Source organism: Aegilops tauschii, chromosome 1, assembly GCF_002575655.3.
Source record: "Aegilops tauschii subsp. strangulata cultivar AL8/78 chromosome 1, Aet v6.0, whole genome shotgun sequence".
NCBI lineage: Eukaryota > Viridiplantae > Streptophyta > Magnoliopsida > Poales > Poaceae > Aegilops > Aegilops tauschii.
The window spans coordinates 506,935,358-506,962,574 of NC_053035.3; the positions used below are offsets into that span (position 1 = coordinate 506,935,358).

A 27,217-nucleotide genomic window follows, 5' to 3' on the forward strand; every position below is an offset into this window, starting at 1 on the left:
TGTTACCTTTAACCCAGAGGTTTCCGTTAACGTCGTCAGTTCAGGATCCGAGTCCGCTTCAGGAGAGGACCCCGCAGCACCAGTAGAGCAGTAGAGCTTCTGAGTATTCGCAGTCGTCAGGATGGTGTACTGATGTAGTCGTACGAGTCATGATGTTTCGTTTCCTGTATGAGAGTAGTTGAATCTGGCATGTTGTTTATCTTTCATGTATGAGTCTATGTATAATTATGTTGGAACTCTATTTTATTCGCTGTATTTTCTTTGTTATTTCGGTTTCTCTCAGGCTTTGTTGCTGGATTTTCCCCAATTTATTTTGGATGTTTCTCATCTCGGTTGCGTTTTCTTGGGAAAAAACCACAATAGGATGCCGCGGGGAGGCAGCAGTAGCAACGCTCATGAGGATGCTCCTATTTGTTGTTCTGCACGACAGGCAGGACACTCTCCCGAGCCGTACATTCCACCACCGCCTCCACCGCCAAATCCGCCCTCCACCGAGCAAATTCTGCGTATGTTTGAGGAAAGGAGGAATAATGATCTAATTGAAATATTAAGAAGTGTGCAAGATGTGGTTGGACAGAATGGAAATCAAAACGGTCATCACTCCAAGCTGTCAGATTTTCAGAGGACCAAGCCTCCCAGTTTCAGTCAGGTTATTGATCCCTTGGATGCAGACGATTGGTTGCGAACCATTGAGAGAAAGCTTGAGATTGCTCGTACTGAAGAAGATGACAAAGTTCCATTTGCAACTCATTATCTTGAAGGCGCTGCTGCCATATGGTGGGAAAATGCAAAAGCCATGTGGCCTGCTGATGAGGAGATCACCTGGTCAAAATTCAAGGATCGGTTCCGGAAATATCATATCCCTACTGGAATTATGAAGGCTAAGCAGCGTGAATTCCTCGCGCTCCTCCAAGGAAATCAGTCTGTGGGTGAATATTTGCAAAAATTCAATCATCTGGCCCGTTATTCCCTTTATGACGTGGCCACCGAACAAAGAAAGATTGACAGATTTCTTGGGGGATTAAACCCGCAACTCCGGTGCACCCTCAGTATGTTTGATTTCCCAGATTTCCAAACTCTAGTGAACAAAGCTTTCATTGCTGAAAGGGAGCACAAGCTCGTATCGGACAATAGGCCTGCTAATAACGATCACAAGCACAAGTTTGAGCCAAGGAAGGAAGGGCAACCAGTGCAAAAGGCTCATACCTGGCAGCAGACTCAGGTGGAATACAAGCCCAATTGGCAACAGAATGTTAAAAAGACCACCACCCAAGTCAAGAATGTCGTGACCAACCCAGTGCATGAGGAGCGCCAGCGCAACAAGTCTTGCTTCAGTTGTGGGCAAACCGGACATTATGCCAGACAATGTCCCAAGAACGGCAAGGCAAGTGCACTAATCAGGCCACAAGTCAACTTTATGGAGTCATGCCCGACCCAACAAAACATTACTGGGCACGTTCATCACCTCTCCGCAGATGAAGCCCAAGAGAACCCCGAAGACGTCATTGGTATCTTTTCTGTTAATAACATACCTGCCGTAATTTTATTTGAATCTGGGGCTTCCCACTCTTTATTTCTCGGAGTTTTGTTGCCCAAAACAAATTTCCTTGTTCGCTTTTGGGCAAGAATATGCTGGTACAAACCCCGGGATCCTTAATCAAGAACAATCTGGTCTGCCATAATCTGGAAATCAATATCAACGGAGTACATTTTCCAACCTCCTTGATAATCATCGAGTCTGTAAAGTTGGATGTTATCTTGGGTATGAATTGGTTGACCCAATATCAAGTATGCATAAATTGCACGACCTGAGAAGTCACTTTGACCAGTCAGAAGGGGCAGACTACCAAATTCTATGCTCGCAGAAGCATACCCAAGAAAGAAATGGTCTTCACCGCTGTGGCTGAGTTGGAATTAATTCCTGTGGTCAGTGAGTTTCCTGATGTATTTCCAGATGAACTGCCAGGCATGCCATCCGATCGAGAGCTTGAGTTTGCAATAGATCTTGTGCCCGGAACCGCACCGTTATACAAGAAGTATTACCGGATGCCCTCATTAGAACTAGTGGAACTAAAGAAACAGCTTGATGAAATGCTCCGGAAAGGATATATCCGTCCCAGCTCTTCACCATGGGGATCACCCGCTATCTTCATGGACAAGAAGGATGACAGCCTCCGCATGTGTGTGGATTACCGTCAGCTGAATGATGTCACCATCAAAAATAAATATCCGCTGCCAAGGATTGATGACTTGTTTGATCAACTCAGTGGGGCCAAGGTATTCTCCAAGATTGATTTACGGACAGGATATCATCAACTCAGGATTAAAAAGGAAGATATTCCTAAGAACGCATTCACCACTCGATACGGTCTTTATGAATATACAGTTATGTCCTTTGGTCTCACCAATGCCCCTACTTTCTTCATGCATATGATGAACAAAGTATTCATGGACTTCCTCGATAAGTTCGTGGTAGTCTTCATCGATGACATACTTATATACTCAAAAAGTGAAGACGATCACAAAGAACACCTCCGAGCAGTGCTACAACGACTCCGCGACCATCAGCTATACGCCAAATTCAGTAAATGCGAGTTTTGGCTCAAGCAAGTTGGATTTCTTGGGCATGTGCTATCCGCCGAAGGTATAGCCGTGGACCCGAGCAAAGTAAAGGATGTGCTCGATTGGTTGCCCACAACCGTATCACAGATCCAGAGTTTTCTTGGATTAGCCGGATATTACCGTCATTTCATTGAAGGGTTTTCCAAGATTGCTAAACCCATGATGGAGCTGCTCAAAAAGGATAAGAAGTTTGAATGGACTGAGGACTGTGAGAAAAGTTTCAATGAGCTAAAGATACGGCTGACGACCGCACCTGTGTTGACTCTTCCAGATATCTACCGCAGTTTTGATGTGAACTGTGACGCCTCCAGACAAGGACTTGGATGCGTACTTATGCAAGATGGCAAGGTGGTAGCATGCATCGCGACAGCTACGACCCCACGAGGGAAATTATCCTACTCATGATCTGGAATTGGCCGCGGTGGCTCATGCTCTAAAAATTTGGAGACACTACCTCATCGGAAAGAGGTGCCAAATTTTTACCGATCACAAAAGCCTCAAGTATATATTTACTCAGCCAGATTTAAATCTCCGTCAACGAAGATGGCTTGAGTTAGTCAAGGATTATGATCTTGGCATAAATTACCACCCGGGTAAGGCCAACGTGGTTTCCGATGCACTCAGTCGAAAGCCTGTCAGCCTAAATGTCATATTGAAATCCTTGCCTCCTGAACTTCAAGAGGAGATTGCTCAGCTCAACCTGGTCATAGTTGATGCTGGCCTTGCTAATATTTTGGAAGTTGCCCCCACACTTGAGGAAGAGATTCGCATGGCCCAACCAGCTGACACCGTCCTGCAGAAACGTGCCAAGAATATGGTAGCAGGACAGACTTCAGATTTCTCAAAGGATCAATTTGGTACCCTCCAATTCCGTGGAAGGATTTGTGTACCCAATCAGGCGGATTTAAAGCAGAAGATCCTGTCAGAAGCACACGAATCTTCGTATTCCATTCACCCTGGAGGTACGAAAATGTATGAAGACCTTCGACAAATATTCTGGTGGGATGGAATGAAGAAAGACATTGCCTATTTTGTGGCCTGTGCGACATATGCAACAAGGTGAAGGCAGACCATCAGAAGCCAGCCGGACTTCTCCAACCGCTGCCAGTTTCACAATGGAAATGGGATGTTGTCTGCATGGATTTCATCACAGGGCTACCTAAGACACAGCGAGGCAATGATGCAGTCTAGGTCATAGTGGACACCTTAACCAAGGTTGCTCACTTTATCCCGATCAGAACCACATATCGAGCGGATCAACTTGCACAGCTGTATGTATCCAGAATAGTCAGTCTGCTTGGAGTACCCCAAACCATTACTTCTGACCGAGGTTCACTTTTTACCTCCGCTTTCTGGTGACGTCTCCATCAAGCCTTGGGGACGGTGCTAAAATACAGTACCGCTTATCATCCTCAGACTGGTAGACAGACGGAGCGGGTAAACCCAATACTCGAAGATATGCTACGAGCCTGTGCTTTGGCCCAAGGGCCTAAATGGGAAGACTGCCTGTCGTATGTCGAGTTCTCCTATAACAACAGCTTCCAGACCAGTCTAAAGATGTCAGTGTATGAGGCTTTGTATGGCCGTAAGTGCCACACTCCTTTAAATTGGTCTCAAACTGGAGATAGCCGTATCTTCAGAACGGATCTCATGATGGAAGCCGAGAAGCAAGTTAAGGAAATCAGAGACAGATTGCAATTGGCCAAATCTCGACAGAAGAGTTATTATGATGCAAAGCACCGACAGATCAGTTTTGAACCCGGAGAACACGTATACCTCCGAGTCACTCCTATGAAAGGAGTCAAGAGATTCCAGACTCGTGGAAAGTTGGCACCCAGATTTATTGGTCCATTTCCAGTTATGTCCTGAGTGGGTACTGTTGCATATCAGTTGGAGTTACCCCCTGAATTGTCGGAAGTGCACAATGTGTTTCATGTTTCACAGTTGAGGCGATGCATATCGCCTCGCCGCTTGAGAAAAAGACTGCTATGACTGAAATAGAATTGGCAAGGGATTTAACGTATGAAGAGAGGCCGGTTAGAATTTTGGATCAGATGGAAAGAGTCACTCGTACTAAAGAAGTTCTACAAAGTTCAGTGGGAGCATCACACAGAGTCAGAATCAACTTGGGAACGGGAAGAATTTCTAAAGGCACATTACCCAGAATGGTTTTCCCAAGCAACCGAATCTCAAGGACGAGATTCACTCTAAGTGGGGGAGGTATGTAACAGCCTGGTTTTTGCCCTCTGCTCTTTGCCTGATTTTCAGTTGGTTTGATTTTGAAATTTGGAGTTTTGAATCTTTTCATATGGACTTAAACACTTGGGTACCCCTTGGTTTTCACGCAAGGGCCTCATTTCCCCCTCTAACTATCATTTCCTCTCTGGTTCAACTCAAAATAATATTTTGAATATTTTTCTTAAAAATATTCATTTCCCTCTCTTAAACCCTAACTAGCTCAATGTGCTCCAAAGAAACCCCAATTTTTCTTGCCCACAAAAATCTGAAAAAAATCACAAATATTATTTGAACCCTAGGCACCTTCCTGAGCAAAAATATTTCATCACTTTTTGGAATATTTTTGCTACAGAAAATATTTTCTGTTCTGGACAAAAATGGTGGTTTATACAGCAACTACCATTTTACTTGATCCATTGTGGCTGATTTTTCTTATGCATCATCACCTTAGTAGATGATTGCTAACCTCCAAAGCCCAGCTCCCAACTCCCAGTAGTTTGACCACAGTAAGCTCTCAAAGTTACTGTCCAGAAACTTACCAGGCAGTTGAAATCTATTCTACTGCGCATGCGATCAAACCCAAGTCTGGTAAACTCTAAAACTACCACCAACAACATGCCAGACATGAAGTTTGGGCTTAGGTCGGCATGAGGTCAGAGTTCATGCGGTAACCACGCGTGTGCATGATGCCAACCTGCATGTCACCGTGCTCTGAGTGCCGCCGTGCGCTCTGTTGCGCGTGTGCTCGCTTCCCCGACTGCCTAAGCTTGCCAAACTTCGCCACAATCTTCGTCCAAACCCTCTTAACTCCCCCCTGGAGCTTGCCGACACCGGAGCTCGCCGCAGCGAGCACGGGCGCGGTCCAGCCAATGCAACAGTACGTTGCACACTGTGCTCGTCGCCAGCCTCTCGTTCCTGTGCTCGTCCCCGCTCGCCCACAGTTCCCGCATGAGCTGCGTCGCCTTCTCCCTCACCCACTGACGCCGTTCGTCGTCGGGCGCCGTGTCCAGGTGTCCACCGGCGGAGCTTGATCCCTCCTCGATGCGCGGCTATAAATAGAGCCCTCCCCCAGCCTCCTCGAGCACCATCCACTCCTCCCACACACTGCACGATCTCGTAGAAAGCCGTAGCCCGGCCGGGCAGGCCGCGGGCCGCCGTCACCCAGCTCGAGCTCGCCGGCGATCCCCTCGGGTCGTCTCCATAGCTACAGCGCCTCCCAGGATCGGGTCTCCCTTCCAGGGCCTCCGCCGTGCCTCGGTGGTGCTGTTCCGCTCGGTTGGAGCCCCCGGAGTCGCCTCTGGTCGCCGTCGTCTTCATCTCCGGCGACCTCTACTCTCTGTCTCCGCTAGAGAGGCTGTTTCCGACGCCGTCCGACTACCCCTAGCTACTCTACGGGTATGGGCAGGTGCGCCTCCGTCTCCTCTTTCAATCCCTCCCTCTCGTTCTGGCCAAGAAGCTCTCCTCGCTGTCGTGTGCTCTGGCGAAGCCGCACCGTCCTCTGTTTCCCTCCTCCCCTCCCCTCACCTGACTAGCGGGGCCCGCTAGTCAGCCACTCAGTGCGGGTGCGAAGCGGTACGAGTGGTGGCACCCGCGAGGCTTTACGCCTTCGACGTCACCCCCCCCCCCCTCTAGTCTGTTTTTATTTAAATTTAAATTTCATTTTTCCAGAGAGTTTCAAACAGCCAAAACTCTTTAACCATATGTCCAAATGAATTGATTCTTTTTGCATTGTGTTCTTTGTGAAGAAATCTAGCAGCTCACCAAAAATGTGATTTTTCTCTGCTGTCTAGATTTTCTAGTGAATTTCAGAAGGGTTCTTGATGTTTTCTTTTTGTGTGTATAAATATTTTCAGAAGGTGAAGCTTGGTCTTGAGGATCACCAGGAGGCTTGTGAACCTCATCTGCACTAAGGCAAGCCACAGCAACATTTTCATGGTGCCATTACAATATTTGTGATTTTTCAACTTGAATGAATGATTTAATCCATGCATTCAAATCACTATTGTATTACTTATATTCTGTTAGTTGCTTGTTAGAGTTGACATGCTTAGTTTACAGAAAGTTTAAAGCTACTAAGTTGGTTAAGTAACTAGAGTAATGTTTGTTATGAAAAAGTAATATGATTATGGATATGAGTAATTATTTTTGAGTTATTTTTCCTGAAGAAAAAAAATGAAATAATTTGCTAAAAAAAGATTCTGTTTAAAGTGATGATTAATCATAACTAGGGAAGTGTCATGAGTTGTTGGTACGTTTGTGATCCAAGAGAGATCACCGTTGGTAAGCCAGTCCGAAGGACTTTTCTCACAAGAGCATGATCACAGCATGTTGGATACATTAGTAAAAAAAGGGCCTATTGTCCCGGTTGGTAAGGGCCTTTTGTCCCGGTTTTTGAACCGGGACTAAAGGGTCGTTACTAATGCCCTAACCCTTTAGTCCCGGTTCTTACACGAACCGAGACAGATGGGCCTCCACGTGGCCGGTGCGGCGAGCCCAGGCAGGAGGGCCTTTGGTCCCGGTTGGTGGCACTAACCGGGACCAATAGGCATCCATGCGTCAGCATTTCAGGGGCTGGGGTTTTTGTTTTTTTAAAGGGGGGGGGGGTTGGTTGTTTTGGGGGGTTAATTTAGGTGTTTCATATATTGTGTTAGCTAGCTAATTAATAGAGAGAAGTGTCCTCTCCTATCTCTGTGCTTGGTCGACGCTACGTACTATATACGTATAGAGAGGACTAGACACGCTAGCTAGTAAGAAAATGAAGGAAACAGAAGATCGTCATGAACATATGCATACAGAGAGAAGTGATATCGACCACCTCTCCTTCTCCGAGAGATTGGTCGAACAACAAGTTCTCGTATATCTATCCGACACTACTGGCTACATATATACAATAATTATCTCTTACAATATAATCTCCTAATTATATATGAAGTCAAGGTCCACATGGTATTCTCCGTCTTCAGTCATCACGTGGTCAAGGAAGAATGCCGCCAATTCCTCTTGAATTGATCGCATACGATCTGGTGCTAGGAGTTCATCCCGCTTCCGAAACATCTAATTTGAAGAAGGGGGTCAATACATATATATATATGAATAAATGAAACTCAACACAAATGATGGTAATAAAATAAAATTCTGAATATTATTGCTTACGCACTTCATATAGTTCGTTAGAGTAGCCCCGCTCACAGGTCGTGTAGCAGATGGGCTCGCAAACGTAGTATCCACAGTAATTATTCCCGGGTTCCTGCCACAACCACTTTACAAGAAAATAGAGGTCAATCAAACTGATAAGCAAGCATGCTAAATGGTATTGATGAAACTAGCGCTTGAATCACTAGGAGATGCGCGGAACATGCTACTATAGTACTTACTTTCGGGTGTTTAAATTGCAGCTTCTTCGGCAGTCCCGGAGCTTTTTTGGTGAATTTTCTCCAAACCCTGCCAGACAAAGAAAACAATTACTTGATATCAGGAAATGAACAAAGTTGCTGATATGGTGGATAATGATCGATTTAACTTACTTCTCGAGCATTTGAGTCATGTCCGCATAGTCCTGGGGATCTTTTCGTCTCGAGTCTAAGACGGTTACTACTCACTGCTCAAGCTTAATCTCTAGGAGAATATAGTGGAAGCTGCGCACACATGCACAAGTCATCAATTACATTACTATAACCTGGACTAATAAGGAAAACCGAATATGCACAAGACAGTAACACTCACTTGAAGTTGTAAGGAAAGAGTATTATATCTTTGTTTTCATTTATTACCAACGGTCGTAGCAAGTTGGCCTCGGTATTTTCGGCATGATATTTAACCTCAGTTGCATCTATGAGATTTGTGTTAATGAACCCAATCTCACCAATTTGTCTTTTCTTCAATTCGGCGATCTTCAATCTGCATAATATAGTGAGGATAATTATAAATACATGCAATGAAAGAGCTGACCTATATAGAGAGACTTAATGACAGAAGTAGTACTACTTACAGACAGTAGCAAGTGACCGTTGATTTATCGAGGGCCTTTTGATTGAAAAACTGGAAGAAGTCCTCAAATGGAACATTCAACAGTTCAATTCCAACGAGGTCATGCTCCGGTTTAACTCTTAGTGTCAAAGTATCCCTCCTCCCAGACTCTCTGCAGGTTTTCATGTACCAATCATGTAATCTTCGCATCATCGTTGTTAGAGATCTTTCATCTTTGACGAGAGGCTTCCCGTAATGTTATTTGTGTTCGTCCACCTCCAAGATATCATAATGTACATCGCCGGGAAGGTAATCTCCAAGATTTCTATAACCGGGCACCATCCTCGGATCATTAGCGATGATGTCTTTTGACACCTTGAGTGGGGGGCACGATTGGTTCGCTTGTTCGCCGAGCTGGGCAATTTTTTTCCCAGCTCGTCGTTCTTTTAACCTTTGATCACTGACAGTATTTCCCGACCGCTCCACTTCGGCAAATGTCTTTGCAAGAATGCGCTCATAGTTGCCTTTCGGCGGAGACTTTGGTGGTTTCGTCAGGGCAGCCAGAGTGCACTTCGCTTTCACCGGATCTATCTTCTCCTCCGGAGGTGGATGTTTATTTGCTTTCACCCCTTCAAAGAAGTTCGTCACTTCGGCTCGCACAATCTTCTTGGTTTCCTCCTCGGTCCTCTCGTATGGTAACTTCTTTGGAGTCTTCAGAGAAGGACCGAATCTGTATTGCCTCCCGCCTCTGGCTGTACTGCTAGACGCCGGCAGAGCAGACGGAGCGGTTGCGGCTATCTTCTTTCCTTGCTTACGAGGCGGAGGAGAAGGACTATGACGCGCCGGAGCAGCCGGAGCGGCGGCAGGTCTCTTCCGCCCTTGCTGACGAGGCAGAGAAGGAGGAGGCTGGCTGCTCTGGCACGCCGGCGCAGGCAGAGAAGGAGGCGGAGTGCCGCCACGCGCCGGAGAAGGAGGCTGAGTGCCCTGATCACTCGCCGGAGGAGGAGGCGGAGTGCTGCCACGCGCCAGAGAAGGAGGCTGAGTGCCCTGATCACTCGCCGGAGGAGGAGGCGGAGTGCCCTTACTCGCCGGAGGCGTCCAGTTCGGAAGGTTGATGAGCTCCTTCGGCCATACGCATGGAGTCTTCAGAGCAGAACCCAGCCGAGTCTCCCCTTCACCGGTAGGGTGGTCAAGCCGGAGGTCCTCAAATCCCTCCGTTATTTCATCCACCATCACCCTAGCATATCCTTCTGGAATCGGCCGGCAGTGGTAGGTTGCGCCGGGTTCAGGAGGTAAAACAGAGCCAACAGCCGCCTTGACTTTGAAGTTCTGCCATTGCGTCATAAGGTGGCAATGTTGAGACTCCGTGATAGCATCCACGGGGTAGCTAGCAGGAGCCGTCAAGACATGCTCTGGCTGAAGCAGCTCGGTGGAAGCCACGCTGCTTCTCCGCTGAGATGGCGGGGTAGCTTCGGGGGTAGTTTCGGCATGTCGATTGGCGTCTCGTTCCTCTAGCGCTTGAACCCTTTCGTGCAGCTTCTGAATTTGGGCCTGCTCCACTTTTTTCCTCCTCTCCTGGCTTTTGTAACCACCTGCGTCCGGAAAACCAGCCTTCCACGGAACGAAGCCTGGCATGCCTCGTGTCCGTCAAGGGTGCTCAGGATTCCCGAGGGCCATTGTGAGCTCGTCGTTCTCTCTGTCTGGAACGAACGTCCCTTGCTGCGCTGCATCGATATAGTGCTGAAGCCTCTTGACTGGTATTCTCAAAAGCTTGTCCGTCCAAACGCACCTCCCTGATACAGGGTCCAATTTTCCGCCAGCCCCGAAGAACCAAGTCCGGCAACGGTCTGGCCAGTTCATTGTCTCTAGTTCGATCCCTTTATCAAGCAGATCATTCTCAGCCTTGGCCCACTTAGGCCGGGCTTTGAGGTAGCCACCTGACCCCGTGCGATGGTGAAGCTTCTTCTTCGCAGCATTCTTCTTGTTTGTCACTGACATCTTCTTACTCTTTTCCGATGTCTTGTGGGCCACAAATGCGGGCCAGTTATCTCTGATCTTCTCATACCGGCCAATGAATTCTGGTGCCTCTTCTTTGTCGACAAACGTTTTCAGCTCATTCTTCCACCTCCTGAATAGGTCTGCCATCTTCTTAAGAGCATGAGACTTGATTAATGGCTCTTTAACTGGCTTCTCCGGATCCTCCTCTAGCGGTAGGGTGAAATTTGCCTTCAGCTCAGTCCAAAGATCATCTTTCTGCATATCATTGACATAAGACACCTCAGGGTCTTCCTTCTTAGGCTCATACCATTGGTGGATGCTGATCGGGATCTTGTCCCTAACAAGAACCCCGCACTGAGCAGAAAATGCTTCCTTTGTCCGCATGGGTTCAATCGGTTGGCCGTCGCGCGCGATTTCTGTGATCTCAAACCTTTCATCCGAGCGCAACTTTCTCTTCGGGCCTCGTCTCTTTACCAAAGTTGTGCTCGATCCGGAGGGCTAGAAAAAAGAAGAAAGACGAGAGTTAATTAATATGTGTACATACCAAAACAATGAATGCATCAATTAGCTAGTCAGCACAGGCTTAACTAATATATTTACCTGGCCGGACTGTGTTCGGTCACCGGAGCCGTCACCACGGGCTCCTTCTTGCACCAGCATTGGGTCACCGGAACCATCATAATCATGTCTTTCCTCCTCCACTCTTCGATCACCGTAGCCTGCTTCTTCACCCTGTTCTTCCAGACCATCATTGTCGTTAAGATACGACAAGATATCACCTCCGACTAAGATTATGTCCCCCAACACCTCTTCTGCTTCCTCGTCTCGTCCGTGCTCCATTGTTTCTGCAAATATTACAACATGGCAATTATTACACAAACATGACAGCAGGTGGATATATTAGTGCAAACGTAGACCTAGCTTATTCCGGGTTTGGGGTGGCCTCGGCAACGCTTCAAGGGTAGGGGCGCGGCGGGAGGGGGTAGGAGACTGACATCGTTTTTTCTAGGGTTTGGGTGTCCTCGAGAGTTTTGGTCGAGCGAGAGGGCCGGGGGGTGCTCCTGTGGTATAAGTTATCATGATCGAAGTTATCCGGGAGGGGGTTATATCGACAACAACGACATACATACATGGGAAAATAATGTTATCGGGGAGGGGGTAGGTCGAACCCCCCCCCCCCCTCGTGTTGAAGTTATCGGGACACGGGGTATATCGACAACGACATATCCGATAAAAAATAAGAAGACGAAGAAGAAATAAAAAGAGGAGAAGAAGATATTAATAGAGGAGAAGATTGAAGAAAAAAAGAAGAAATAAAAAGAGGAGAAGAAGAAAGGAATAGAGGAGAAGATCGAAGAAAAAAAGAAGAAGAAAAAGAGGAGAAGAAGAAAGGAGAAGAAGAAAAAATAGATATTCTATTTTTTCTTCTTCTCCTCTTCTTTTTCTTCTTTTTTCCTCTTCTTTTTTATTTCTCCTCTTCTTCCTCTCCTCTTCTTCTCCTTTCTTCCTCTTCTTATTTTCGTTTTTCCTCTCCTTCTTTTTCTTCTTCTTCCTTTCCTAGCTAGATATATAAAACTTTTCTTAAAATGTAACTTTTGCATATATAAAACTTTTCCATGGATCATCATTTCTCATATATATCCATCTATAGCCACATACATATATAAATGGAAAAAAATGCTATGAACAAAAATACATATACTTGGTAAATATTCTATGAACATCGTTTCTCATATATATCAATGCATACATCCATGGATCATCATTGCTCATATATCCATAGTCATATATAAAAACTTTCTGTATATGAACAAAAACTTTCTATGAACAAAAAAACATTTTTGACATATTTAGCACATTCTAAATTTTCCTAACTCTTTTACAACCACAAAAATTAACATCATTAACTCTTTTACAACCACAAAAATCTAACCATCATTTTTGACATTTTTGGCATATTTAGCACATTCTAAATTTTCCTAACTTTGATGTATTTTTTTACAAACTTTTCTAAAAATCTAACTTTTGCATATATGTATTTTTAAAACATCATTACAATTGAAAAAATACATACATACATACATACATACAAGAAATATGTAAAAATACATACATACATATATGAACATACATAAAAAAATACATATATCTAAAAAATACATCGGGGCAGGAGCGGCACGCAGCGACAACGTCGGGCGAGGGCGCGGCGACGGCGAGGGCGCGGGGCAGGGGCGGCGCACGTCGGGGCAGGGACGGCGCGCGGCAACGGCGAGGGCGCGGGCAACGGCGACGGCGGGGGCGGCGGGCGGCGTCGGGGAAGCCTGGCGGCGTCGATGTCATCGAGGGGTCGTCAGGGGCAACTGCGAGATGAAGATGAAATTTTTCACAAGTGTTGGTTATATACCCAGAGCTTTGGTCCCGGTTCGTGGCACCAACCGGGACCAATGCCCCCCTTTATTCCCGGTTGGTGCCACCAACCGGGACCAAAGGTCTCTTTTCAGCAGCCCAAAGGGCGAGAAGCGGCGGCCTTTGGTCCCGGTTGGTGGCACCAACCGGGACTAAAGGGGGGCATTGGTTCCGGTTGGTGCCACGAACCAGGACCAAAGGTGTGCATTGGTCCTGGTTCGTGGCACCAACCGGGACCAATGTCCTGCGCCTGCCAAAGCCGCGGTGCGGTGGGATGTTTAGTCCCACCTCGCTAGCCGAGGAGCGGCAGGACCTGTTTATAAGCCCTGCCCCGCCATCTCCATTGAACTCCTCTGAACTGCAGGCCTCTGGGCCTAATCTTGCACTGCTATGCCTGTGGGCTTGCTGGGCCTTCTGCGGGCCTCAATCCTGGCCCATGGATGGGTTTCTAGTCTTATTCAGGCCGTGGTGGCCTAGTAGGTGGCATTTTTTTTCCCAGTTAAGGTTGTTTCTTTTTTGCTTTATTTATTTTATTTTGTTTCTACTTACAACAAAATACTTATTTATTTTATTTTATTTTGTTTCTAATTACTTATTTATTTTACTTTATGATAATTCTTTTTGCTATTAAAGTTTCTATCAAAAAAAGTTCTTTATGAAAATTCTTTTTGCTTTTAATGATTTTGAACAGAAGATACTTCGATATATTTAGTTGCATCAATTTTATATGATTTTAGTTTCAATAATACTAGAGGTTTCTTATAATGTTTTGAACAGAAAATACTTTGTTAATTTTAGTTTCATAAATTTTATTAAAGTTTATTTTATTTTGTTTCTACTTATATAATTTAATAAAGTTTATATTATTTTGTTTCTAATTACTTATTTATTTTATTTGTTATTTTTCATGCACCATTTTTCATGCATTTACTAATTATTTTGAGATATAAGACCCTAAAATTGAAAAGCATTTCAAATGAACTCTGGAAAGGTTGAAAGTTGGCATGGTATCATCATTTCATCCACATAGCATGTGCAAGAAAGTTGAGAGGGTGACGGCAAAAACTAGATGCACTTCGTGTACAAAACGGACAATGGTATCATACTCGTCTGTTACAAAGTTCGCATGGTATCATCATAATAGTTGCGGGAGAAAGTCTTCACTTTTTCTTCGCTTGTGTCATTTGCTTATTGCGCCGTAACCATGGATAATCTTCATCATTTATCAGGATGCTTGGGTCAGCCTTGACTTTGAAGGGGGGAATTTCATGAAACTTTTCATAATCTTCAGACATGTCTGTCTTGCCCTCCACTCCCACAATGTCCCTTTTTTCCTGAAAGAACTATGTGGCGCTTTGGCTCATCGTATGATGTATTCGCTTTCTTATCTTTTCTTTTTCTCGGTCTGGTAGACATGTCCTTCACATAGATAACCTGTGCCACATCATTGGCTAGGACGAACGGTTCGTCAGTGTACCCAAGATTGTTCAGATCCACTGTTGTCATTCCGTACTGTGGGTCTACCTGTACCCCGCTTCCTGACAGATTGACCCATTTGCACTTAAACAAAGGGACCTTAAAATCATGTTCGTAGTCAAGTTCCCATATGTCCATTATCTAACCAAAATATGTGTCCTTTCCCCTCTCGGTTACCGCATCAAAGCGGACACCGCTATTTTGGTTGGTGCTCTTTTGATCTTGGGCGATCGTGTAAAATGTATTCCCATTTATCTCGTATCCTTTGTAAGTCAATACAGTCGAAGATGGTCCCCTGGACAACGAGTACAACTCATCACAAACAGTGGTGTCACCTCTGAGACGTGTTTCCAACCAACTGCTGAAAGTCCTGATGTGTTCACATGTAATCCAGTCGTCACACTGCTCCGGGTGTTTGGAGCGCAGAATGTTCTTGTGTTCATCGACATACGGGGTCACCAAGGTAGAGTTCTATAGAACTCTGTAGTGTGCTTGAGACCAAGAATGCCCGTCCCTGCATATTATTGAGTCCGCTCCTAGCGTGCCTTTTCCAGTCAGTCTCCCCTCATACTGCGATTTAGGGAGACCAATCTTCTTAAGGCCAAGAATGAAGTCAACACAAAACCCAATGACATCCTCTGTTTGATGGCCCATGGAGATGCTTCCTTCTGGCCTAGCGCGGTTACGGACATATTTCTTTAGGACTTCCATGAACCTCTTTAAGGGGAACATATTGTGTAGAAATACGGGCCTCAGAATGACAATCTTGTCGACTAGATGAACTAGGACGTACGCCATGATATTGAAGAAGGATGGTGGGAACACCAGCTCGAAACTGACAAGACATTGCGCCACATCACTCCTTAGCCTTGGTATGATTCCTGGATCGATCACCTTCTGAGAGATTGCATTGAGGAATGCACATAGCTTCACAATGGTTAATCGGACGTTTTCCGGTAGAAGCCCCCTCAATGCAACCGGAAGCAGTTGCGTCATAATCACGTGGCAGTCATGAGACTTTATGTTCTGGAACTTCTTCTCTGGCATATTTATTATACCCTTTATATTCGACGAGAAGCCAGTCAGGACCTTCATACTGAGCAGGCATTCAAAGAAGATTTCTTTCTCTTCTTTCGTAAGAGCATAGCTGGCAGGACCTTCATACTGCTTCGGAGGCATGCCGTCTTTTTCGTGCAAACGTTGCAGGTCCTCCCGTGCCTCAGGTGTATCTTTTGTCTTCCCATACACGCCCAAGAAGCCTAGCAAGTTCACGCAAAGGTTCTTTGTCACGTGCATCACGTCGATTGAAGAGCGGACCTCTAGGTCTTTCCAGTAGGGTAGGTCCCAAAATATAGATTTCTTCTTCCACATGGGTGCGTGTCCCTCAGCGTCATTCGGAATAGCTAGTCTGCCGGGACCCTTTCCAAAGATTACGTGTAAATCATTGACCATAGCAAGTACGTGATCACCGGTACGCATGGCGGGCTTCTTCCAGTGATCTGCCTCGCCTTTGAAATGCTTGCCTTTCTTTCGACATTGATGGTTGGTCGGAAGAAATCGACGATGGCCCAGGTACACATTCTTCCTGCATTTGTCCAGGTATATACTTTCAGTGTCATCTAAACAGTGCGTGCATGCGTGGTATCCCTTGTTTGTCTGTCCTGAAAGGTTACTGGGAGCGGGCCAATCGTTGATGGTTACAAACAGCAACGCGTGCAGGTTAAATTCCTCCTGTTCGTGCTCATCCCACGTACGTACACCGTTTCCATTCCACAGCTGTAAAAGCTCTTCAACTAATGGCCTTAGGTACACATCAATGTCGTTGCAGGTTGCTTAGGGCCTTGGATGAGAACTGGCATCATAATGAACTTCCGCTTCATGCACATCCAAGGAGGAAGGTTATACATACATAGAGTCACGGGCCAGGTGCTGTGATTGCTGCTCTGCTCCCGAAAGGATTAATGCCATCCGCGCTTAAACCAAACCATACGTTCCTTGGGTCAGCTGCAAACTCAGCCCAGTACTTTCTCTCGATTTTTCTCCACTGCGACCAGTCAGCGGGTGCTCTCAACTTCACGTCTTTCTTACGGTCCTCACTGTGCCATCGCATTAACTTGGCATGCTCTTCGTTTCTGAACAGACGTTTCAACCGTGGTATTATAGGAGCATACCACATCACCTTCGCAGGAACCCTCTTCCTGGGGGGCTCGCCGTCAACATCACTAGGGTCATCTCGTCTGATCTTATACCGCAATGCACCGCATACTGGGCATGCGTTCAGATCCTTGTACGCACCGCGGTAGAGGATGCAGTCATTAGGGCATGCATGTATCTTCTGCACCTCCAATCCTAGAGGGCATACGACCTTCTTTGCTGCGTATGTACTGTCGGGCAATTCGTTATCCTTTGGAAGCTTCTTCTTCAATATTTTCAATAGCTTCTCAAATCCTTTGTCAGGCACAACATTCTCTGCCTTCCACTGCAGCAATTCCAGTATGGTACCGAGCTTTGTGTTGCCATCTTCGCAATTGGGGTACAACCCTCTTTTGTGATCCTCTAACATGCGATCGAACTTCAGCTTCTCCTTTTGACTTTCGCATTGTGTCCTTGCATCGACAATGACCCGGCGGAGATCATCATCATCGGGCACTGGTTCCTCTTGATCTTCAGTAGCTTCCCCCGTTGCAGCATCATTGGGCACATCGTCTGGTTCCTCTTGATCTTCAGCAGCTTCCCCCGTTGCAGCATCACCGTATTCAGGGGGCACATAGTTGTCATCGTCCTCTTCTTCTTCGTCGTCTTCCATCATAACCCCTATTTCTCCGTGCCTCGTCCAAACATTATAGTGTGGCATGAAACCCTTGTAAAGCAGGTGGGTGTGAAGGATTTTCCGGTCAGAGTAAGACTTCGTATTCCCACATGTAGGGCATGGACAACACATAAAACCATTCTGCTTGTTTGCCTCAGCCACTTCGAGAAAATCATGCACGCCCTTAATGTACTCGGAGGTGTGTCTGTCACCGTACATCCATTGCCGGTTCATCTGCATGCATTATATATAATTATGTGTGTCCAAAACCATTACAGAACATCATGAATAGATAATTAAGTGGCCAAATTAATAGGAGTTCATCATCACATTAAAACCAGAGTACATACATAGTTCTCATCTAACAACATATAGCTCTCCAGAGCATCTAATTAATTAAACCATACATTGAAACTATGTAAAACATTTCAATGCGAAAACAAATGCGATCATAATCACAACCAAGGTAACAATTGATCCAACGGCATAATGATACCAAGCCTCGGTATGCATGGCATATTTTCTAATCTTTCTAATCTTCAAGCGCATTGCATCCATCTTGATCTTGTGATCATCGACGACATCCGCAACATGCAACTCCAATATCATCTTCTCCTCCTCAATTTTTTTTCCTTCAAGTAATTGTTTTATTCTTCAACTAAATTTAACCTCTCGACAATAGGGTCGGTTGGAATTTCTGGTTCAACCACCTCCTAGCTAAATAAAATCTATGACACGTTGGTCGGCATAATTGTCATAAACAATAAATGAACCAAATAGTTATAAAAAGATAATATATACCACATCCGAATCATAGACAGGACGAGGGTCGACGGGGGCGGATACCAAAACCATCGCACTATATAATAAGAAGGAATAATAAAATTAACAAAATTAGACAAGTATCTATCTGAAGTAAGAATTTTTTTTTTCTTTCAGAAAGAAGATAAGAACAAGAGGCTCACCACGGTGGTGCTGGCGATGAGATCGGCGCGGGCGATCGACGGCGGTGAAGACGGGGACGGGATGTGATGGATCGCTAAACCTAGACAAATCTCGGGGAAAATGGAGCTCGGAGGTCGAGTTTCGAGAGGAGAAAGATTAACTAGTGTGCTCAGACATTTCATCGAACACCTCATGTGCATAGGAGGTGAGCTAGAGCACCCAAATGCCCTCCCCTCGACGGCCAGAAAAAATAGAGCACTGTGGAGTGCTCTGCTGCGGCGATGGGGTATATATAGGCAGCTCATTTGTCCCGGTTCGTGGCTAGAACCGGTACTAAAGACGGGCCTTCTGTCCCGGTTCATGCCAAGAACCGGGACCAATGGTTGTGGGCCAGGAGCGAGGTCCATTAGTCCCGGTTCGTGCCACGAAACGGGACAAATGGTTCCATATGAACCGGGACCAATGCCCACGAGGCCCCGGCCGGCCCCCTGGGCTCACGAACCGGGACGAATGCCCCCATGGGTCCCGGTTCATGACTGAACCGGGACTAATGGGCTTGCCATGCCCGAACGAAAGCCCTGTTTTCTACTAGTGATATATTGTTGCATTATTAATAATTGGTTAATTATCATGATATTGTTTGCCATTATGTTTATGCTTGTTGTGAGCTTGCAGGTACATTCCATGTACTAACCTGGCGTGTCATGTCAGTTTTCAGGAAAGTCTCGTCGGAAAGGAGTGCTGTCCGAGTCTAGATCGTGTCTACATCGGTGTCCATGTGCTATGGAGTTCCGCTACGACGTTGTTCCGCTGCCGCGTAGTTGTTATTGAGGCCCCTTTATGTTCACTAAATAATGTACATATTGTTCAGCCGCACCATGTGTGCCGCTTGGCCTCGCAACCTGTTGTAATATAAACTATGATCCGCTAGCATCAATAAAGCGGTTGTTTTCTGTACCAAGATGTTGTGTGTTGCCAGAAGACATGGTTTCTGGGCTGGCAATGCATGATAAACCGGTTGCTCTGAGCCGGGGTGCCACAGGTAATCAGCAAAAAATGCAACGTAGAGACAATATAGACATCTCATCCATTTGCCAAACCTAAATCAAATCAACGATAGCAACTATTGTGTGCATTTCATAAAAAACATATTGCACTGAAAAGATAGTATGTGAGTTCACTCATAATCTCATAAAAAAATAGGACACCTATAAACCATGAGACTCACTCTTGAGTCTTTTCTCACCAGAACAACTTTTGCAGCAAACTGCTATTTCTTTTAGGCGCCTCTGAATTATTTTCGTTTGCCTTCTCTTCTCTGGTGCACAACTATGCATGCTTCTGAGTCATGTGAATTTTAGGCTGCAAGCTGACAGTGAGAGGGAGAATCACAAAACATCATAATATCGGAAAGCCACTATAAGATGGAGATGAAGGGATACCTCAACATCAACATGGACCCAGCATCTGGCGAGGTTGATTTATCTGCCAACCACTATAAGATTGAGATTCAAAAATAAATGTACAAATAAATAAATAAATAAGGGGCCATTTAAATTTAAAGTATAACCAAACTTACTGACAGATGTTAATGCGCGGGTCTATGTGTGGCTGCTGCAACGAATCCAATATAATTTGCTGCACAAAAGGGTCAACCATAACTGAAAACCTGTACATTTGAAAGAGTATGAGCAAATGAAATTGAGATATAAAATATAGAAATTGGGGAAGGTCAGGAAGAGAGATTTGCTAGCTCTGTCGAGATCGCTATGAAAGAGTGCGCGGAGGTTGTACGTTGAAGCATGGACCTCGATTGGGGAGGCGTCGACCCCATGATGCGCAGGTAGCACAGATGAGCATGCGCTGTAAAATTGGGTTTTACACAAACACACTGTATAGGGAAGATTAGATAAATCAATAGACCTTGATTGATTTTTTCAGACCTCTTGTGTGTACCTAGATAGCAGTAACTCACATATATTTGAGATACTTTGAGTAAGCTTGTGACACCAGGAAACTCTTCAGCGTGGCCAAGCAATTAAGACGGGCATAAGTGGCACGAGAACGTTCAACAAAGATAAATCCTTCTCTTAAGAGACTATAGTGTCCATAATTTCTTTCCTGGCAGAAAAGGTTCAGAATTTTCCTAACACTATTCAGTTTCAGTGATCCGCCATCGACCAAACGAAAGAAACTGCAGAATAATCTATGTATGCATCCATAGTATATGCTCTTTACCTAAAATCTACATGGAACAATTACATTTTGGGAAGTGTAGAGGAACTTCAACAAAAAAGGAAGCGAGCCATCATGATTTGCAGTAAAACATGTATATTTGCATATACCTTCAGATTGAAGCGTGTGTCGGAGGTAATCTCCATAAGAAAATATAAATTAGAAAAAGTTCCAACCTGACAGAAATTTCCATATAGTCAAAAACTGAATAGTAATCTTCCCACAAACGCTCAGAAACTAAAATATAAATCTGCATATAGTCGACGAAAAAGGGTTTCCCCCCGAGAAATATAAAACGAAAGAAAAAAAGAAAAATAACTGGAAAGAAAAAACGCTGCAAACAGCTGCTAAATGGGCCTGGCCCAAGGTGATGTCTGTGCGAGCAAGAAATAAAATACTGTTGTCTCAAAAATAAATGTTTACCCTTGTCGCCTGTCCTCTTCTCTATACTCTAGGATTAGGATCCGATCGATCGAGTAGCATAGCATAGCATAGGAGGATGAAGAATCACGGCGGCAAGGGGGTTAACATTTGAGAAAGCATAGGCTTTCCTACACTCCCTTATCTAGCCACTCATTTTTGCATCGCGATTCGTGCGAGTACATTTATCTTTTTTGTTTCTCCCATATAGAACAACATATGAACTTCAAACTTGGCAGCTCAACAAAACATTCTTACTAGAATGTGGGAAAAAACTTTTAGAATTTTTCGTGCAATATAAATACTAAAAAGTACATTTTTTAATACAAAAAATCTATTTCGTATATTTATGTTTAACGAAAAAATCTGAAAGTTTTTTCTCACATTCTAGTTAGAACGTTTTGGTGTCTTGCAAAGTTTGAAGTTCACATGTTGTTTTATTTTGAAGAAACAAAAAAGAGAAAAACTGATGTACAAAGTTAGTTGTCTAGCACGGATCTTAAAGCAATGTTGGAGGGTAAGGATAAGGGGTGTCCAGAAACCTGAGCTGTAAAAAGAAGAGGAAGATGCTGCACGGCGGCGACACAAGAAGCAGCGATGAGCTCGAGGAACAGTCGGCTGGAACCGGAAACCAGCTGCAGATCCGCAGCAGCACCACCACCGAGGGCGAGGGGGAGGGCCGGTCGATCTTCTTCGTGGTAAATATCTTGATCGGCAGCAATCGCGCGGTGGCCTCCCTCTACAAGGTGGACTACCCCTACCCGTGCTCCCCGAGCCCGAGAGCGAGGCGGCTGCACCGAGAAAATCGGAAGTTTGCCACTTTCAATATCAGGCTTCGCAAAACTGCCACTCTCAACATTGGCTTCGTAAAAATGCCACCTAGTTCCTGTACTCTTTGATTACCATGCCATTTTTCCCTTCTCAATTACTTTTCTTTTTCTTTTCAATTTTTTGGCACCTGAAAGGACCAAAGTACCCCTGATGCTATCTTCACGTACTTTGGCATCAGATCAGCACTTGAAGCGGACGAGTGTGTGCTGCCCGCCGTGAATACCGTGCTTGCCGCATCCCTGGTCGCCAAGACTTCTTGGGTCAATGGCTGGACGCCGCCCCCATCTCCTGGACGTCGCAACGCCGCTGATTGCCTCAACGCCGTGTGCCGCCAATCTCCTCGGCGTCACGTGCCGCCGATCTCCTCGGCGTCGCGTGTTGCCCGTCACCCAGTACCGCAGTGGCGACATGGAACCCAATCTTTCTGGACGGTATTATGTTTTACCTTTCCCTTGGTTTGTTCGTTTGATTCCAGTTCAACAAAGCTCCTGATGTGACGTATGGAATCTGTGGGAAGCACAGTCATCATCCCTCATCTACTACCTATTGATAACCATTGATGTATAAATCAGAATGATGATATACCATCTTATTGAGAAGAATTTACAATAGAAGTAGCGCTCATAATGTAAGCATTAATTAAACATAGGTAGTTTTTTCATTGTTATCCTGGTGGCAGTGATAGGCTGTCAATTTACAACAGAAGCAGTGTTCATAATGTAAACTTAATTACAAAGGGAAGTAGTAAATTATGTTGAGGAACTAGAGGATGATTACACATATTTTTTGCATTGGATGTCATAATTTAAGTTGAGCTAGATACATGCATTGTAGAAATCTGATCACTAACTCAGTCTTGTGTTCATGTTTTCCTAATTGTCTGGAATAGGCATGATTCAGAGGTCGCGCTTGGTAGCAGTACTAGTACTGATAATCCATATTTATTGGTTGAGGCTTCTTCAACTGTACAACCAACACCACCTATCATAGAAGTTGGCTGGGATAACTTACAAATAGTAGAGACACATGATGATGAAGGTAGAATTGAACTAGTGAGTGAGGATCAGCTATGTGAGATTTTGGGCTTGAAGGATGACGAAGAAGAGAAAAAAGAAAGACTGAACCAAAGCGTCGTAGAATGGTTGAGCAGGGGATCGATAATGAAGGTGCTGTCATTCCTGTTAGTGATGCCATACCAAATGAAGTAGTGATTACATATGATAAGGACCAGCCAAAAATGGACCTTGGCACTATGTATCCATCAATGAAGGAATTTAGGTTAGCAGTAAGACAATTTGCCATCAATGAAGAGTTTGATCTAGGCACGGAGAAGTCAGATAAGAAGAGATTTAGAGGGTTCTGCAAGTCAAGTGAAGATTGCCCTTGGAGAATTGTTGGCAGCCTACAGGATGATAAATGTACTATAAAGGTGAAATATGGATAACTATCTAACCTCCATTTATTAATTATATATTACGTATGTGTGTATGTCTGTCCTATTTTACTATCTAACATCCATTCCTTCTAAAACTGTATATGTGCAGGTCACGGTCTTAGTTGATCAACACGATTGTATTTCAAGCAGCAGAGTGAAGACCATAACACCATCTCAGAACTGGGTTGCTAGCAAGGCTGTCAGTATCCTTAGAGATTCACCCAGTATGGGTGCTAAAGAATTACAGAAAAAGGTGCACGAAGAACACTCTGTCACAATTTCATATGACACGGTTTGGAGGGGAAAAGAAAAAGCTCTCGCTGAGGTTTATGGTAAATGGGAAGAGAGTTTTGAGATGTTATACAGATGGAAGGCTGAGGTACTCAAGAGGTCACTTGGAAGTGTTGTGGAGATTGAAGTACTAGAAATAGATGGTAATGTGTACTTTCATCGGGTTTTTTGTGCACTTAAACCATGCATTGATGGTTTTCTGGAAGGATGTAGGCCACATCTAAGTATAGATTCTACTGCATTAAATGGAAGGTGGAATGGCCATTTAGCCTCGGCTACAGCAGTTGATGGTCACAATTGGATGTATCCACTTGCTTTTGGGTTCATAGCATCTGAGACGGAAAACAATTGGACTTGGTTTATGAATCAACTTAAGAAGGCAATAGGAGATCCTCCACTTCTTGCAGTGTGCACAGATGCTTGCAAAGGATTAGAGAATGCGGTGAAGAATGTGTTTCCCAATGCTGAACAAAGGGAGTGTTTTTACCATCTTATGAAGAATTTTGCAAAAAGGTTCCATGGGTTTGGAAGGATGTATCCTGCAGCAAGGGCTTATAGGGAAGATGTGTTCACAGACCATATGACAAAAATTATTAAAGAATCAAGTGAGGTATGGAACTGGTTAAGTCAGTACCATACTCTCAAGTGGATGAGGTGTGTCTTCAATCCATATATTAAGTGTGACTACATCACTAATAATGTAGCAGAGGTTTTTAACAATTGGATCCGAGACATTAAGGACTTACCTGTTGCTGAACTAGCTTACAAGGTTAGAGAGATGATCATGATTTTGTGGAGGAAGAGGAGAAGGATCGGAGAAAGACTACCATCTGGACGGATACTACCAGCAATTATGGTTCAGCTGAGAGCAAATACTAGAGGTTTGGGGCACTTGAAAGTAGTGGAATCTGCTAATTGGAGTGCAGAGGTGTGGGACAATAGCAAGAATTGTGAAAGACATATTGTGATGCTAAATCAAAAGACGTGTACTTGCCTTGAATGGCAGCACACTGGTAAGCCATGTCAGCATGTCTTGGCCTTTGTGACCTCACAGAAGAGAGTAGACCTTGAACAATTTGTGCATGAGTACTACTCAGTGGACAGATTCATAGCTGCATATGGGAGAGAGATTGAACCAATGACAAATAAATCACAGTGGCCACGAGTGGAGCTGCCATTTGTCGTGGGGGCACCACTTGCGAAAAGAAATAAAGGAAGAAATAGGAAATTGAGGATCAAAGGATGTCTTGAAGGTGGCCACAAGAAGAAAGGTGTCAATCATGGTGTCAATGACGGTTCCAATGATGGTAGCACCGCTCCAACCAATGCTAAGGGCAAGAAAATGATTAGAGGCCCAGTGACTTGCAAGAAATGTGGTGAAAAAGGCCATAGGCAAGCTAGTTACAAGTGTCCACTAAATGGAACAAAAAAAAGGCAAGTGTTATTCTTTCAACCAAATCTCAAATTATCAACTCATGCCAAGAATAAACTTTTTTGTTCAATTGCAGGAAGAGGAAGCCTAGAAAGAATGTTACGAAAGCTAGGCCAGCTAAACCTAGCACCCCACAAAGGCCAACTAGAGAACAAATACTACAAGACAGCCCAGGCATGGTCACTAGAAGGTAATCAGCAATGAAAAATAATTATTCGTTCTACAATGCAAAAATGAGAAGAAAATTATTAATCTCAATGTGATAACATATATACATGCAGCCGCCTTGCTTTCTTGCTGGGAGAGGGTACTTCACAAACCACAACTACTCCAGAGAACATGCCCACTGGAGCTCCAGCAAAGAAGCTAACTCCAGAGAGGATGCCCACTGCAGCTCCAGCAAAGAAGCTTACTCCAAAGAGGAGGATGCCTACTGCAGCTCCAGCAAAGAAGCTGACTTCAAAAAGGAAGCTACAAATTGAATGAATGATCTCTATGAAATTAATGTTACATTTATGTCAGATGTGAACTCCACAAGTAGTTTTTTCTATGTGAACTCAATTTCTCCAATTTCTCTGAGCTGTTAGCTCATATATTTTTTGAGCTGTGAACTTATTATGTGAACTCATCACTTTATTTTGTGAGAAGTGAACACATTCCGTATTCATTTATCAATCATGGTTGAAGTGTCTATATGTCTCTCCCTTGCCAATGTACTAAAATTTGAGGTCTGCATACTTTTTCTAGTCACAATTCCATTTCTTGTCTCTGAATAAGCTACAGTAAGTGCAAAAGAAGATATTGTGGCAAGTAGCTTATGGACTGAAATTTGCGGCATTATTTATTTGTCGTATTGTTGCTCAATTGATTCTGGACATGAACTTAAACATGACATGCTATTCTTGATGTAATTATCAAGTTGCAATCCAACATCAACTAAAGGTTACAGCAAACGTCACTTACAGGTTGCTTGCATTCAACATCTTCAGAACTTGACACGCATCCATCTCCTCCAGCGGCTGCTGCCATCATGCCACTGATGCTGATGTTCAGCGCCACCCACTTCTCAGGCATGTCGCGGGGCGAGCTGCGCCAACACACGCAGGGGAGGGCGAGCTGTGCTGCCGCGCGCAGGCATGGGCGAGCACCCGCAGCGAGCTGTGTTGGCACACGCAAGCATCCGCAAGGGGCGCGAGCACCCATGGCGAACTGCACTGGCACGCGTAAGCATCCGCGACGTGAGGGCGAACTGCGCCGGCGTGTGCAGACATGGATGAGCGCCGGCGGAGAGCTGCAGTGACGAGGGCGAGTTGCCGCGGCGCGCGCAGCCATGGGCGAGCACCGGCGGTGACTTGCAGTCTCTCGCTCAGGCGTGGTCAAGCTAGGGCGGCGAGTTGGGTAGCTCGCGCGGGGATCAACGAGGTACGGCGGCGAGGGACCATGAGTCCATGACGACACGAACAAGCTAGCCTCAGAGCAATCCGATACAGAGCAGACCACAAACAGATTGGATAAGGTAGAAAGACACAAGGGTACTTTGGTCCTTTCAGGTGCCAGAAAATTGAAAAGAAAAAGAAAAGTAATTGAAAAAGGAAAAATGACATGGTAATCAAAGTGTACAGGAACTAGGTGGCATTTTTACGAAGCCAATGTTGAAAGTGGCAGTTTTGCCAAGCCCGATATTGAAAGTGGCAAATAGCCGATTTTCTCGGCTGCACCCGGTCGCCACGATGGATGCCACGGCCGGCATCACCTACGTGCCCCTGCACACACGCAGCCGCAGCCGCAGCCGCAGCCGCAGGTGGATCGTCGCGCTCAGCGCCCGCCGCACCACCGTCTTCGACGCCGACGCCGAGGAGTTCATCCATGGGCCGGACCTCCTCAGCCGAAAAGGATCTCCCGCGCTCGTTTCCGTGGAGGACAAGATCTACGCCCTCTCAACCTTTCCCCAGATCAAGGGAGAACGGGATCTGGAGCCCTGGTTCGAGGTCCTGGACCTGTCCAGTGCCAGAGTCGTCGACGGGCGCCTCCAGGGCTGCTCCTGGGAGGAGCTGCCCAGCCCGCCTTGCTTCCCATTCCCGTCTCCGTCTCGGCTGGCCCCGCATGAGCTGAG

The 27,217-nt window shown here is 45.2% G+C and overlaps 1 long non-coding RNA gene and 1 pseudogene across 1 annotated transcript; one reads left to right on the top strand and one right to left on the bottom strand.

Annotated features, from left to right (window-relative positions):
• Positions 1 to 19,598: 19,598 nt before the first annotated feature.
• LOC109784848 (uncharacterized) lies at positions 19,599 to 26,592 on the bottom strand. Its single transcript, XR_006665691.2, has 3 exons — positions 26,068 to 26,592; positions 19,903 to 22,489; positions 19,599 to 19,829 (listed from the first exon to the last, which is right to left on the bottom strand). It is a non-coding gene; the product is annotated as an uncharacterized lncRNA (long non-coding RNA).
• On the top strand, positions 22,792 to 25,541 carry LOC141023666 (uncharacterized; annotated as a pseudogene).
• Positions 26,593 to 27,217: the final 625 nt, after the last annotated feature.